Source organism: Amblyomma mixtum, chromosome 2 (assembly GCF_055824585.1).
Source record: "Amblyomma mixtum isolate Tamu chromosome 2, ASM5582458v1, whole genome shotgun sequence".
NCBI lineage: Eukaryota > Metazoa > Arthropoda > Arachnida > Ixodida > Ixodidae > Amblyomma > Amblyomma mixtum.
Genome location: NC_143013.1, coordinates 144179327 through 144196230, shown reverse-complemented (window position 1 = coordinate 144196230; position 16904 = coordinate 144179327).

The window sequence follows — 16904 nt, the reverse complement described above, 5'->3', positions numbered from 1 at the left end:
TTTTCAACTGCAGGGAGCACATAACCTGATAAAAGAGGCCGGTTCTCTCAGTCGAATGAGAGACCCGCTTCATCCGCCTGTTGACCGAGCTCTACAAAGCGCGAATGCCCTTTACAACTCGCGCTGCTGAAGTTGGTGCGCACTGGCCAGTGAGGGGAAAGTAGAAGTTTAGCATTTGGAATTCTTGTTACTCTGCAGCGCTCGCAACGCTGTCTTATTTCGTCGCCATTTACCCGTCAAAATAAGGTTCTGCGTGAAAGTAATGCTGGTAATTTTGGATTTGGTGACTGATCCTTCTGAGTATATGTAAGCGGCTCTGCCATAGACAGATCAGTAAAGGAGCCAGGCTGCTTTTGGAAGCGAAAGATTCGCTACGAGACCTCGGGCTTCAATAGCAGACCGTGCGATTTTCACCTTCAAATGACCTTGAGCTTCAAAAGCAAAGGAAAGGCGCATAACAGGCCCCCTGGGACAGTGGACTCCTTAGTCACGCTTTAAGCTACGAAACCAATGGAGCGGGAGCTTGGTAAGCAAAGGAAAGGCGCATAACTGCCCTCTTGGAACAGTGGACACTTCAGTCGTGCTATAAGCTACGTGGCGGTAGTGACAGGTGTGCGCTGTGTGCGTTGGCATTGACAACGCTGCGGCAGGAACGCGGCACTGAAGCCATAGGCCGTCGGCGTTCATTGTGTTCATTGGCGTTGGCGTTGAAAACATTTTACACTGCATGATTTTAACGAAAGGAAGTGAACATAACTGGTCCCCTCGGTCAGTGGACGCCTGAATCGCGCTAGTAGGTACAGTTCGTGGGGTGATAATAGAGAGGTGTGGGATTCGTATGTTAGCGCTGACAGTGCAATGGCAGTCACGCGGCACTACTGCAATAGGCCGCAGCGTTCATTGGGTGAGCAATCTGTCGTGATCAACCATTAAGTCCCACCTGCCAGGGTGGCAGGGTGTTAGCGCTGCCTATCCATTGTCCTGAACGCACTCAACGTTACAGACTCTAAGCCGCTTACAGTTTCCTTTCAGATAACTTTCGCTCTGTAACCACGTTCCGCAGTAGTTGAACCGCACCGTTATTTGGAACAAACCCGCTGTTCATATTGATGAGGTGATTTATTCGCATTGGCTAGGATTTTGAGGAAGCGATTCTAATGGGTGTGATTGACTGAAATTTTACATCTCCCAGAGGAGACGCCTCATAAAACAGAACGTAGTGACCTCTAAAAATAATGTGCCTGAGTGCAGGCCCCTAGAGAGGTGTGGATCACTGCCTTCGCCTCTTTGAACTCTTGCTATTCTAGGCAGCGGCAATTAAATACAAAAAAGAAACAGAAACCATAGCATTGCTTACTCAAAAGGGCCACTCTAAGGAAAAGATGCATCACTGATGCAGTCGTTAGTACTTTTCTAGGTTCCACGTTTTCAAAGTTTCACATTCGTTAGCTGCGGTTTAGACACGCAAGCATTGCAATGTGCTGGAAAATATCAGCTGCGACCGACCTTAAGCGGGATGAAATGTTCCCCTGGATTTAAACGGACGCTATAGCGCTGGAAAGTGCGACCCAGAACCTTTCGAGACAAACATTCTGGGCTAAAGCTGGTAATGGAATCCTTCCACATCAAGTGAAAGGGCGGACGCCTACGTCAGCATTGCACGTGTCGTCCTTCACGGCACAACAAGAATCTCCCTCGGGTAGCATATTTTCAGCAAAGAAAGTATATGTCAGCGCAAGCTATATTAAATCTAGAGGGTGGGCCCTATAGATATGAAGTATTTCGAGGCCACATTTCAGGCCCGTGTTTTCAGCAACTCCGACGATAGCTGATTAGTATTTGTTTTATTTTTTTTTTCCGCATTTCGTCTTCTTTTCGCTTTGGTTTTTATGGAGGATTAACGTCACAAAGCGATCCCGGCTGTAAGAGACGCCGTAGTGAAGAGCTCCGGAAATTCTGCCCACATGGGGATTCTTTAACGTGCACTGACAGCCCGCAATACACGGGCTTTGAGAATTTCGCCTCCATAGAAATTCAACCGCCGCGGCCGGGATCGAACCCGTGTCTTTGGGGTCAGCAGCCAAGCGCCAAAACCAATGAGCGACCACGAGGCATTCTTCTGTCCAAACTAGAAAATGGGCTTGTAGTAAATATATACAGAATTTTGTACTTTACTGCGTAAGCGGTACGAGTACAATTCGTCGAAAATACCGCCGAGTGAAGTTACTGGCGCCTGCAGCGATGCGAGCGCAGATTAGCTCTTGGGGCCCATTGAAAGATGGAAGTACAGCAAGCTTAGCTGTGCAGGGGGATATGGATTGGTCACACTTCCAGGCACGAGAAGCACAGAACAAAATACCCCTTGTGGAAAGGCTGAAAAAATGGATGAGAAGAGAAGGCGATCCAAAGTCTTCAAGTATTTCGACAGTAAAACATGGACACGCAGTATATAGGAAAATGTCTAGAAAGCTTTGGACAGGCTACGCAGGCAACAACAGGAAAAATTAAGCTATCACGAACATCAAAAAGAAATCCCGCAAAACCAAGACGGCACAGTTGAGGCAAAAATGGGAGCAAAATAATGATTGCGTTAATACACAGGTGGAAAGATCGAAGTCCGGAAGGAAACGCTGCATGATAATTGAACAGGTAGTGTCCTTCTCTCGGAGGGTAGATCAGGCTGCCTTGAAAACAGGCAATATAGAAGCAGGTTTGTAGATGTAATGTAGATATAAATACAAGCGGTAATTTCTTACCTCTTATTCGGGAGAATATCCCGTTCCTCTCACTCGTAACGGCTCCCACAGCTGTGATAACCTCGTGAAATACTTGCGCAGACCTCGTCTTTGAGAACCAGGCATCGGTGCAGCAAATCGAGCATGTATCTATCTATTTCTCCAGCCGCAAAGCTTCCTTCATGATAATCAAGAACTGTTAGTAGAATGTTTCTTGAAGAAGGAATATGTGTGAAAAATAACAAGTTGTCTGTAATTGTACATACATGTCTTGCTCAAATTATTTGCCTCAATCTATCGAAAAGCTGAAACAGCTGATGAGCTGCGCTCAAATTTCGCATTAGGAAGAGCACCGCCGCGGTGGCTCAGTGGCTCAGTGGTTAAGGCGCTCGGCTGCTGACCCGAAAGACGCGGGTTCGATCCCGGCCGCGGCGGCTGAATTTCGATGAAGGCTAAATTCTAGAGGCCCGTGTATGTTCGATGTCAGTGCACGTTAAAAATCCCCAGGTGGTCGAAATTTCCGGAGCCCTTCACTACGGCGTCCCTCATAGCCTGAGTTGCTTCGGGACGATAAACCCCAATAAACCAAACCAAACCAAACCAAGAAGTAACGTAATCGTCGGCAATTTTTTCTTGTATGTGAAAGTTGCGATATAAGAAACTTTGTAAGAAACGTACGATATAAGAAACTTTTATTTGGTACCTCGGATACGACGAACTTATTCTTCCCGCCTTGGATATAACGAAATTTCATGTGTTGACTTCAGATATAGCGAACTGTGTGTGTCGACCTCTAAGATAACGAACCTAAGTATACCACCCAGGATAAAGCGAATTTTAGTGCGTCAACCTCGGATACTTGAACGCATTAGAGCGATCCACCTAGGATGGCCTGAGTTTTTTTCATTTCGCGCTGTGGTGCTATACAGCCCCCCCCCCCCCCCCCCTTCCCTCTCCCGGCCGTTAGTCCGGAGCCCTGGCCTCTACAACCTGAATAAATTTTCTGCCTACGTTAGTGTCGCGACCCACGCAAGTCATGACCCATGGACATGAACATTTTCAAGCGCCGTCGCCGGCAGAAACCTAGTAATCAGGCACTAGCTCACAGCTGAATATGATGCAAGTCTATATGACGTCAGGGAGAGAACTGGGCTCTCTACAAGCCGCTAGTGACCTTACGCGGAGAATCGTGGCGTTAAAATGCCTTCTTACTACATCTCAAAAGATGCCGAGTATCAGATAAACTATGTTCCGGCATTTCAAGGGAAGAAAATGTCCCTGGCCTCAAAGTGGCAGCTGCTTGCAGTGACCTTCTTCGATATTTCATGCGTCCACAGAGCAGCGCAAATAAGTTTTTCTATAGACAGGAATGTAACGCATTTTTACAGTCATCTGTTTAGGGGTAATAACACTGTCATGCCTAGGGTCGTAGAACTTCTTGCTGGGCGAGTTGGTGCATAGCTTTCTTGGGATGGCGTTGCGCACACGAACAAACGTACACAGGAAGAGGCAGAAGACAGAAAGAGCGCAAACTATCAACTAGATTTATTGCTTTCGCAACAGAATATATATGCAGCATACACACGTGCAAAACAGAATAGGGAGAGGGAAAAAAAGGACAGGGGGGAAGGGGATATCAAGTCAGGCCTGCATAGGTCAGCGAAAGCTACGGATAAAATTCCTTTCCCTTGGTACATCTTGGCGCTTTACAGATTGTTGACCCTTTTTCGACAAAAAACTCCGTTGAATTAGTAGGTTTCTTGGATTCCACTGCTAATATTGGCTACGCCTTTTCCATTGATGTGGAAGATTTATTTTATTCAGTGCCTCATAATGAATTGTTCGCGGCTGTCAAAGAATGCACTGAGTGTTCTGGTGAAATAAGGTTCCAAAACTCAGCTGGGGTTTCTGTAAATAGCTTCATGTCCCTGTTGGAATTTTATTTGCAAGCCACCTTTATCTCTTTTAAAGACAGTTTTTACATTCAAAGACAAGGCATTTGTATTGGATCCTGTGTCGCCCCGATCCTCTGCGAAATATTTTTAGCTGCTATTGACCGTTCCTTGAATGTAGAGCTTATTAACCACGGTATTCTTAAGTGTTTTGATATGTTGACGATTTTGTAATTGTTTTTTCGGAACAAAAAACGCTGACCTACACTGATTCAGTTAGCAGTGTTTTAACTCTTTTTGGACAACATGGCAAAGGCTTGGTTTTCACGCACGAACTCCCAACCAACGGTTCATTGCAGTTTTAAGACATAAAAATGCAGGTTGGCACGCATCATGTCTGTTGGAAATATGCTCCTCGAGCACAGAAAGCACTACTTCCATTTGATTCTGCACATTCAAAATTGTGAAAAGAGCAATTGCAAACTCGTGCCTAGAATCAGCCTTAACCAAATCATGCGAGCATGAAATGCATTCCAGCTTCCATAATCAGATCACCAGGCTGCTTTCAGCCGGATTCCCCTGCTCGCTCATCACAGTGGTAGCCGAGAACCTTCTCCAGAAGACAAAGAAAGGCAAGCACAGCTGTGACCTTGAGCACTTGCGGAGTGCTAAGCCGACGGTGCTTCCTTACATGCACAAAGTCGCCCACAATTTAAAAAAAGTGGCAAACAGGCATGGTGTTCCGGTGGTTTTTTCGGCTCCAAAAAAGCTTGCTGGGTTATGCCCCAGGATCGCCGAGGAAGGAGCCCCACGGAGCGCATGTACAATAAAACATGCGGAACAATATGTCAAATGTGCCACGGGCGTGGTGCATCAAATCCCGCTCAAGTGTGGACGCGTGTATGTCGGCCAAACTGGACGCTGCATAAATGAGCGCGCAGGGGAGCATGCTCTATCTGTAAGAAAAAGAGACGGGGCGAACTTGCCTGCCCATTGCATTTCATGCTCTGGTTGTGAGCCGATGCTCAATTACATCAAGATTCTGGGCAAGAGCAAAAGAAAAATAGCCCGCGAACTTTTAGAAGCTTTCCACATCAGAGAAAAAGGCGGAAATTGTATTAGCGATACCTCGGTCACCTTATATGATAGGGAAAGGAATTTTATCCGTAGCTTTCGCTGACCTATGCAGGCCTGACTTGATATCCCCTTCCCCCCTGTCCTTTTTTTTTCCTCTCCCTATTCTGTTTTGCACGTGTGTATGCTGCATATATATTCTGTTGCGAAAGCAATAAATCTAGTTGATAGTTTGCGCTCTTTCTGTCTTCTGCCTCTTCCTGTGTACGTTTGTTCGTGTGCGCAACGCCATCCCAAGAAAGCCTAGGGTCGTGAAACCGCGACATACCACATACGTCGTGTACCAATTTACAAATGGAGCTTCGTCACAAATTGCAGAGCTAGGTGATCCATCAAACAGTGCCATCCATCTGAAAAGCGTGGCACCACTCTAAGAAAGCTATGCGAAGTGAATCTGACCGAGCATATCCAGTGATACAGTGAACAAGAACAGACAGTGTAGCGGACGGGGGTCTTCGTGCGACCCCAGTGGTGGAGCAAGTAGCGTTCCACTTTCAAGAGTTTTCAATCGATCAATCAATAAATCAATCACAGTTTATGGTCAACAAAATATTTCAAAAATATGTCAGTATGCAGTGGAACCCCCGAACTCGAGTTGTGGAAGGGGTTCTGATATTGCTACACTTCATAAAAAGAGCAATCGCCAAAAACTCTCACAAAACTTAAACAATATATAGAAATACCAGAGAAGCTAGCGTATCATTTGCAGTATAGTCACGTTATGAAGTTATGCAAAATGCAAAACAACGCTGTATTAACAAAGTTTACCAAAACAAAACGATGAACAAAATCAATTCAATAATCGTGGTTTATAAGCGCAAGGTGTTGCACTAATACTATTTTAAAATAATGATAATTTCTTACGCTGGTTATCTTTTCAGGCAGTGAATTCAAGAGTTTGGCAGCTTTGCACAGCAATCAAAATTGTCTCTATTTTGTTCCAAATGCCGGTATCAGAAGTTGTCGAAAGGATGATCTAGTAACATAATTCTTGTCACGGTGCTCAAATTTTACGGCAGAGCAATGGAAGCTTCCCTGGATATAATTTGAATGTCAGTGCCATTTTGAGGTGTTCAGCGGCTTGTTTTATCGGAGGTAAGTTTAGTAGTGTATAGGCGAAACGAACGGAATCATGCTTACGAAGAAACAGAATAATGCCTAGCGCGGTTATTCGAGCTATTTCCAATGAAACTAATGTGCATGGGTAGGTCAGAGCTTAAACGGCGACAGGGTAAGTTATAAGTCACGCAACGAAACGGTGATAAAGCGTTACTAGCGTCTTTAGCGGAAAGATGTATCGCAGTTTGTACGGAAGTGTTATTTCTGGTAAATTTTTGTGCAAACTTGTTCCACGTGTCGATGTCATACCAGATTGCTGTCAAATTTTGCGCAAACAAATTTTCTTACTTTAACGTACACTATAAACACGAATCAGCCTACATAGGAGCAAAAAATTAACCGGCTATGCTCTAGCGCACTTTCTTTTAGGGGCACGGTAAGCTGCCCAATCCCTGAGGTAGATTTAAATGACTAAAAGCAAAAAATACTTAAGTTTGGCAGCAGATACAAATTATCTCTTGAAAACTTCTAGCAGTTGCGAATATTATAGCAGACGTTTAAATCCTCTCTATTTGCTAACCGCTAGATCTCTAGCGCCGCGCTCAAAAAAGCCTGTTCCCATTTCTAACTGCGCAAAATTACTATGCTCTGCAGTAGGAATATGCCTCCGTTTACAACAGCAAGCGTCCCGTATATTTACTTCTGGTCCTGGGGACCATTAAGTTTTGTTTTTGTAACCACTCTGAAAGATAAACGAATTGATTTGAAAACAGCGCGAAAACTTAACAAAGAAACACAATTCGGTGATGAACGCTTTTTCGGAAAAAAAGTTCGGTAAAACGCATGAATTCGCTGTCTTGACAAGTCACGCAATGAATAAAACCTTCGCTTAGATACGTGAGGAAGCTTTTTCTCGTTGAGTTAGTTTCGTTTATGGAGTTTAACGTCTCAAAGCGACTAAGCGTATGAGAGACGCCGAAGTAGAGGGCTGCGGAGAATTTCGATCACCTGTGGTTCTTTAACAAGCACTGACATCGCACAGCACACGTGACTTTAGCAGGTCGCCTCTATTGAGATGCGACCGCCGCTGCTGGAATCGTACCCGCATCTTTCGGGTCAGCAGCCGAGAACCACAACCAATGAGCCACCGCGGCGGCTCCCTCTCTCAGAGTTGTTTATTTCGAAATTACGAAGCGGAATCTTGGTGTCTTTCCTCCTCGACTGGTTGTAGGTTCAGCTGCTTTTTTCTCTTATTAATGGGGAAGCCTAATTTGTGCCATTAGCCCAAAAGCCGCCATCCGTTGGCGTCCATGGTACGAAATTCCTGTGACGTCACCATGCTCTGGCATGACACCGGCAGTAGACCATAAGATAGTCACGTCTGCAGCGAAGAAGAACGAATAAAATTCCTCCCGAAGATGAGGGGAATTTTTCCAAGGACCTTCAGATTGCGAGGCGAGCATGCAACCCATTGGCATGGAAACCATGTTACTTTTTGAAGAATGAAGGGGAACCTAGTGCAAGCGTTTCTTTACGAATGCATCTAAATGACCCAGTGTGTCATTTGAAATGAGGGAATCTGCAATCTTTAAAGGAACGAGTCTTTAAAGGTAGGAATCTTTAATGGTCGTTAACTAGTAATTCCTGTAGAATTATGTAGCGCGTACAATACACTTCTATAATGAAACACCTTGAAAAACACCTTGAGTGTGATTTCATCCCGGGCTTAGATAAAGTTTTTATTTTCATATGTTATTATTGTCATGATTTCATTCCATAGTTCTTCTTGCTGTTACAGTGCACTGTTATGTTTTATGTGATTTCACGATCCTCTGATTACGTCGTGAGCTGGTGTTTCCTTTTTTCCTTTTTTTTCTTATTCCAAGGAATAAAACTGCAGTTGGTAGATTGCGCTTAACCTCAGCGTTTGTCCAGTTTCATTGTCCGTGTAGAACTAAGCAGCGTGGCATTTATGAGAAAATGTTCCAACTAGCCCAGTCCCAAGCACATCTTAAGAAGTTCTCTTAATCGAAATTCGACCTCCGCGACCGGGAAAAAGCAATTAGTAATAGATTTTGTATTCTTGGACTTCCGCAAGCCATTTCGTCTTGAAGTATTAAAACTGCAGTGCTATAACTTGGATGGGGATATTATTACTTGGATTTCTGATTACTCGTTACTAGGAAAACAGTATGGTGTGTTGAGCGGTGCTTCATCAAGATATGTTCAAGTTACTTCTGGGTTGCCATAGGGTTCCGTGTTGTGTCCACCTCTTTCTTTGTTGTATATCAATGAAATCAGACCTGATATCCATTCACAGTTACGCATGTTCGTGGATGATTCCATTGCGTACAGGTTTATCAATGACAAGTCTGATATTGTATCCTTGAAAAGCGATTTAAACTAAGTATCACATTGGTGTACATGTTGTAAAAGGGCGCTAAATGTTAAAAAATGCATGCATGTGACTTTACACGAAAGAAGACCCATCAACGTACTGAATGCGTGGTAAGTAATGTTGTTCTACATAAAGCCGCCGTGATTAATTACTCGGGCGGTTCCTGACGGCTGATCTACGATGGACCAGACACATAAATTACATTGCAAATAAAGCTTAATCTACTCTTTGCTTCTTAAGGTGCAATTTCAAACAGTTCCCATATGACCTGAAAAAAAAGTTGTACTTTACATACGCACTATCAGTGCTTGAATATGCCTGCGTTTGCAGGGACCCACATGCAAAGGAACATGCTAGTATCCTGCAAAAACTTCAAAATACGGCAGTTTAGTTTGTAACTCATTATTATCATAGGTGCTTAATTACTACTAACACTAAACGATAGCTCGGATGGCCTAATTTAGAGGACCGCCGATTGCATTTTCGCCTCAGGTGTTTTTGTAGTATTTTTCATTGCACCAGAACATAGGGTTGCACCTGCCCGGATGATGGCAACGACGATGACCGCGACCGTGATATCCAAAAGGTTCAATTCCCCAGTACCGGCATTTTCAGGAGCAGTTGCGACAGAGAGAAAAAGTGACAAATACGAAAGACCTTCTAAGTTTGTTCTTTGTAATAGATGGAGCGTGGCGTGGAGGAAAATCGACTGCTCCGAAAACGCCACGTTAACACTGTGAGATGGCGGAAGCCGCTTCACTGCACTAATAAATTAGATTTTTGTTGCCTAGAATGCAATGCAAAAATGTCTGTGTAAAGAATAAAAATTTATGCAATGTTCTCAAAGAATACTACTCTACAAGTTCGTCTTTATAACAAGTGATAGGTCACGTACATAAGCCAAACGCTCAGTGTTGCGAAATCACGACAAACCAGACTTCAAAATAGTGGCCCTACCGAATGTATGTAACTTGAATTCTAGTTAGGTCCATAGCTTAGAAACTAGTTTTTCTTTGATCATTTCAGAACATGGTCACTATAAGGGCAATATTCAACGCGTCTTATTGCGGTAATTATTTACAACGTTAAACTGGCATGATGAAAGCTTACACTTAAAATTACTGTTACATTCCTGAAAGTACAAAAATAGACAGACTCTATGCGTAATACAAGATATACGGTGAGAGAAACGAAGTGGTTGTGTGAGCGCTGGTAGGAGGAATGGTTTAGAAGGAGAAGATCGGATTTTTCAGTAGCAGGAGAGAGGCCAGCGGTGGTGAGAAAGGAGTCAATGAGATCTAGGCCACGTTGCAGCGTGTCCTGTACGTGACCGGGAGAGCGAGATGAACACCAGAGAGTTATGTCATCTGCGTAAAATATATGATGCAGGTCGGGAATTTCAGCTAACTGGGAGGCGAGAGGGGCCATAGCGAGATTGAAAAGGGTAGGAGAGAGAACAGCACCTTGAGGAGTGCCACGGGTGAGGTGGTGGGGGTCGGACAAATGGGTGCCTACTCGAAAGTGAGCCACACGTTTAGAGAGGAATGAACGGATATGAGAGTACATGCGGCAGCCGCAGTCCAAGGAGGCGAGTTGAGAAAGGATGTGATCGTGACAAACACCGTCGAAGGCCTTGCGAACATCGACGGTGACAAGTGCGTGAATTTGAGTAGGGGTAGGGGACAGGAAGGTGTGCTGGAGAATCAGAAACATGTCCTGTGCACAGACGCGGCGTCGGAAGCCAATGAGAGAATGGAGGAAGAACTTCCGTGTCTTAAGAAAATTAGAGAGGCGAGTCAGGGCTATTCGCTCAAAGGCTCTTACCAACACACGACGTCAGGAAGATTGGGCGGAGGTTAGAGAGAGAAGGAGGTTTGCCCGGCTTTGGAATCATAGAAATAAGGGAGGATGTCCAGGAGCTCGGCAGGCAGCCGCTCTTCCAGGCCTCATTTAGGTTTGAAGGAGGAATTCTTTGGCGCAGTCAGGAAGGTTACGAAGTGTGGTGTATGTAATGGCATCCTCACCTGGAGCCGAGCGTGGAGCATTAGCAGCCAGAGCAGATACGAGCTCCCGGAGAGAGAAGGAGTGGTCCAGATCGGGGTTAGGTCCACCTGAGTACACCGGGTAGGAGGGTGCCAGAGGGGGCGGGATATAGAGAGAGGCGAGCTGATAAAAAACGTCGGCGGGAGTCCCCTGAGTGAGGGCTTTAGCTAGAGTGGGAGCAAGGGCAGGCTTAGTGCGAAGGAGGGATTTAAAGAGAGACCATGCGGATCGCGAGTGCAGTGCAGAGTCAAGGTCACCACAAAGAGCACTCCAACGAGAGTGCTCGAGGGAGGCGCAGTGGGCGACGATCTCGGCCCACAGAGCAGTGATCCGGGAGGAAAGTTGGGCATTGTGGGGTTGGGAGCGAAAGGAGCGTTGAAGACGTTTACGGCGACGCCATAAACGGAGAAGGTGAGGATCTGGGTCTGGGATTGGGTGACGAGAGCGAACACGACGGCTACTGGACGTGAGCGCTACAGAGATGCGCGACGTCCAGTCGTCGTAGGATTGAAAGGAGTCGGAGGCGAGATTAGTGCGAAAGACATGCCAGTCAGTGTGAATAACCGGATGACAGGGAGGGATGTGGGAAAGAGAGGTGGTGATATGGATGAGAAAGTGGTCACAGAGAAGAGTCTCGGCTGTCACCGGCCAGTGAAAGGAAAATGAACCCCGAGAGAAAGTGAGGTCGGGTGTCGTGGGGTGTTTTGAGGCAGTGCCCGCTCGAGTAGGCGAGCCGCAAGTATTAAGAAAGGTGAGGTGGCGTTCCAGGGCCAGAAAATGGAGGAGGCGGCCGGGTTTGAGGGTTTGTGGGTAGGTCTAGAGTGTGTGAGGGGCATTAAAGTCACCACCAAAGAGGAGATGGCAGGTAGATGGAAGAGAGTGAAGGAATTTGCCCAGAGCAGAGAACAAAGAGGAAGTGACAGGGGGGTTGTAAAAAGACAAAAGGACGAGTGAGATGCGGGAAGAAGGGTAGTAATAGACCCTACCGACTAAATATTTAAGGAGGGTGGAGGGGATGTGAAGTGGCTGTACGAGCGTACATAAATAGATGCAAGTGATGTGGCCGTGGTGGCATGGTAGCCGCGGTAGCCTGGGGCTGTGCGGACCGTCCGAGTCTCCTGGAGAAGGAGAAAATGGGGCAGGGAGGGGCGGGCGAATAGATATTGGTGGAGGCCGGTCGTATTGTGGAAAAGATGCCACCACCACCACGCTGTCACCACCTGCCACTCGGTAACTCACCTCCTGCGGGGCGTGGTCACTCGACGCTCAGGTCTCCACGAGGCTCAGGCATGCCGAGTTTCCCACGCGCTGGCCCTCAACAAGGACTTGTACTTTGCACCCTACGCTTCCTTCACTGATACTCAACGCTCTCGAGACAGCCGTTGTGGGCCTCTACAAGGCAGCTCCCAACCTCCCTATCACTACCTCTACCACTAATCTCCTTGCCGCCCCTTCCATCCTCTCCGTTCTCTTCTCAGTCTCCATCGTGACTCGCAGCTTGCCCGGCTTTCCCTTACCCGTCAGGGTCAGTGTTGGCATGCACGGTCTATTGTTTGTTACATACGCGTTTTTTCTTTTTTTTTTCTCGCATAATTTATTTACCCTTTTTTTCCCTCAGTGCTGCGACTTTTTTCTTATTTCCCCCCGAAGACCTTGGTGTGGAACTTTTTGTGTAAAACTATGTTAAATGACTGTTTGTGCCAAACTGTATGCGGGGCAAGAGCCACCGTCAGGCGTTCCGCCTTTTGCTCTTGCTCCTCTTTCTGTATCAGAAAGGAAACAAATAAATCAAATCAAAATCAAATCTCGCCCATTCCAATCTTCCTGTTTACCGCTCCTATTCCCACCCCCGATCCCAATCTTCGTAGCCTTCCCCTCCCGACCAACATGTCCCCCGTCCTGCACGCCGGACGTCGTCATGCGGCCGCACAGCACCATTCTCCTCTCTTTGATACCCAAGGTGTAGCTTACACGGATGCCTCTTTCGTGGCTCCTCGAGGTTCCTGCGGCTACGCCCTGTACCATCCACACCTCCCTGCTCCTGAAACCCACACCAGCGGGCCGTATCTACACCCTCCAGACACATTGTCCCTCGAGGTCCTCGCCATTGCGCATGCCTTCCAGTCATTTGCCCTCCTTCCCTCTCTCCAAGAGTACACAGTCTCTTCAGACTCTCAAGTCGTTATCCACCACATACAGAAATGCACCCTAACCCCTTCTCTCCAACAGGAGGTCTCCGCACTGCAGCCTTCCATCGTTTTCCTCCGCTGGGTCCCTGGGAATTAGAGGGATTGACGGCAATGAGCTGCCCCAACAGTTCGCCCGCGACACACTTTTCCGGGCACCGTTGATCCCCTGGCCCAAGCCCTCGGAGGACGGTGGGAGACTCACCCTTCGCTGCACCATACAAGAGGTCTACCTCGAGCTCCGCCTCGACAAACGCTTTTACCCTCTCCCTCATCCATCACTCACGGTGCCGGAGGCTCGCCTTCTTCGGCACATCCAAATGAATGCAGTCATCACCCCGTCCTGCCTCTTTCTCTATCGCTATCGATTGGAACCTTCCTGTCCCAACTGCCCTCGTATCTATGCAGACCTGGCCCATAACCTCTTCTATTGCCCGGCTGCTTAGCAGTCGGGTTCCTACCCCCCCCCCCCCCTCCAACCTCTCTATCCATCACCACCTGGCTCGACTGGCTTGGCGCTGAAGGGGAGGAAGAACAGTACTGCTGGTCGCCCAGGCGGTCGACATTCTCGGCCTGTAAATTATGGCCGAATAAAGGTCTTTTACTACTACTACTATACGGTGAAATGCACAGTCATAATTTGTGCGTTCTGAATCTAAGGATCGATGCGCGGCCGCAGCCTCGAAATGATTTAAGAAAACACCTTTAGTTCTGAGGTTTCCAACACAACTGGAAGATTTTGCACCACAAATATCAGCATTCAGGAAAGAGCAGTGATCGTTCACAAGGGGTGTAAGTGACGTAAAGTTTGCGATTCAGCCGACATACTGTCTCATATTGAAGATTTGGGACCGAGGGAGGAAAGAAATTTTATTGTAGTGTCGATCGCTTGGGAGCTTTAAAGATTTATTCGAAAATTACATGTCACACTCAAGGAAGTAGATAGTTTGTTTATGTTCTTTCATGAAAGAAGTGCCCAGAAGCTGCGAAACTTTTGCTAACATTGTGTAACCCGTGGTTTTATTCCTGATCCTGCATCAGCATTTGTGCAACGATATATTCTCTTACTTGCAGCAGTTGGCAAGGGAATCGGTACTAGGGCTTTCGTCAGGCACAGCGCATTTGCCTTTTCCCCTGCTATCAAGACCCAATTGTGTATGAACTAATGTTTCAAAATCATTGGTAAAATTAAACTAACGCAGTGCTGTGCAAGCTCACCGAGCGTATTGATTTTATGGTTTTATGGGAGTTAGAGGTCCCAAAGCGATTCAGGATACCGTAGTGAAGGGATCCGGAAATTTCGACCACCTTAGGTTCTTTAAAGTGTACTGACATCACACAGTACACGGGAGTCTAGAATTTCGCCTCCACTGAAATACGACCGCCGCGGCCGGGATCGAACCCGCTTCTTTAGGGTCAGCAGCTGAACGCCAATAACCACTGAGCCACCCCGGCGACTCTCACAGAGCAAAACACTGCAGGTTAAAAAGCTGCAACTAGCGCATTTGTTCTGACACGCTCTTACGTTCACACTTTCTTACCAGAACTGATGATGCGAGATACCAATATTGTGTCGTAGAACAGGTATGCCCCTCAAGATGCTGAGAAGTCTCGAAGCCGGCTATTTTATTTGGGCGAGCTTGTGCCCCCCCCCCCCCCCCCCCCCCCCCTCCGCCACCTAAAAAGAAAGTAAGCAACCAGGCAGCGGTAACGGCAACATGCTTGCACAATAAGTACTTTCTTTTGTGCGAGTTGGTTCATTCTGCATTAAATCGCGTACTTGCGCGAAAAAATGTGAAAGAAAAGAGCCGTGACGGCAGGACAGAGCGCGAACTTCCAACTCTTTTTATTTTTGAGACAAGGTTGCGTTTACAGCTGCTGCCTTTTTTGTTGCTTTGGAAGCAGTAATGACGTCAAGGTTCTGCTTTCCGCGTTTACTAAGCCCTCCAGCACCTGCCCAGTCCTAACCAAGAAGCGCTCGGGATGTGAAAAGCAGCACGGAAAACTGTACGTTGAATGCTCCACCAACGTCGTGTACAGCCAGCCTGCCTCTCACTTGTGGGTGCATATACATTGGACAGACCGAAAAGTGTGTCAGTGAGCGACTCAGAGAACATAAACGGAATGTAAAGAACTACAAAAGAGGCAACCTGCATGACCATAGAGCGAGTGACCAATGCAATCCATTTTATAGGGGCACTACTACTGTGGCACGTGAATCATCGAGGCGTTTCTGATAAAGAAGCGCAGTGATAAATGTATCAGTGAAACTAATTGGCACTTCTGAACAAAGAATTAACCTTTTTAGAAGGAGAGGTGTGATCTGTCGCTCTTTTTGTGTTCTTTTATGTTGTTGTGTATATTGCTTAGCAATGATTGTGTGTTTTATCGCAGACGCGGCTTTTGCCCAGCTTTTAGATGCTTTTACGAGATTATTATAGCCCTTTGACTTACTGTGTTTCGATCTACTGTAGGTTCATTTTTCTTTTGCGTTGTTATGAGTTGGCTCGGTATGACTCAGCTTTACTGTGGTGACACTTTGTTACGTCTGCATGTGTGCATGTGTGTGTGCAGGAGTGTATGGGTATATCTGTGCGCGCGGAGTCGTGCATGCGTGGATACGTGCATTCGTGTGTTTGTGTTTTTGTGGATATGTGTTTGTGAGTGTAGCTCTTTCATGTTCCTCATCTGCGGCCTTTTAAGTGCGACAACAGAATCTTTGGTTTGTTCTTCGTAGCGACGTTGAGACGTGGACTTTTCATATCTTGCTGGGTGGCGGTGATGCTGATTGAGTGCGCCCGTGTACATTGCTGATACCCTTCAATGACTGTAATTTCTCCCGTGTATAAATACAGCTGTGTCTCGAAAATAGAATGAGTTGGAAGTTTGCGCTCCCTCCTGTCGTCACGTCTCTTTTCTTCCCCGTGTTTTGCGCAAGTATACTCGATTTACTACTTGCACAACATGACGGTCGTCGTGATCGCGATGCCATAGCTCTCACGCACGCTGTATTGGAGTTTTGAGGACAGGTCCAGAAGCAACAACATCACTCTTTTTGGCCTTACAGAGCATAGACATGAAACCTGAGCCGATATTGAAAAAAATAGTAAAAGATAGCTTTCCCGACACCCTTGGCGCAACGGTGACCTCTATGGAAAAATTTAGTAGAATCGGTCAACCAAAAAATGCCTTAGCTCGACCGGTTGTCATAAAACTGTCCGGTTACAGCGTAAATGGTGGCTGTCCTCAAAAACTCTAGCAAGCTGAACGGTCAAAAATAAGAGTTTCGGATGACTACTCGGCAGAAACCCTATCGAAGGACAACAAGACAGCAGGCGCAAAAGTTAAACTTATTCGCGAAAAACTGGCAATAAATGATGTAACCTGTACCTAGAATCTAGAAACTAATAGTTATGTAATGTTGCGAAATGCTCGGCAAAGATAATCCAATAAACAC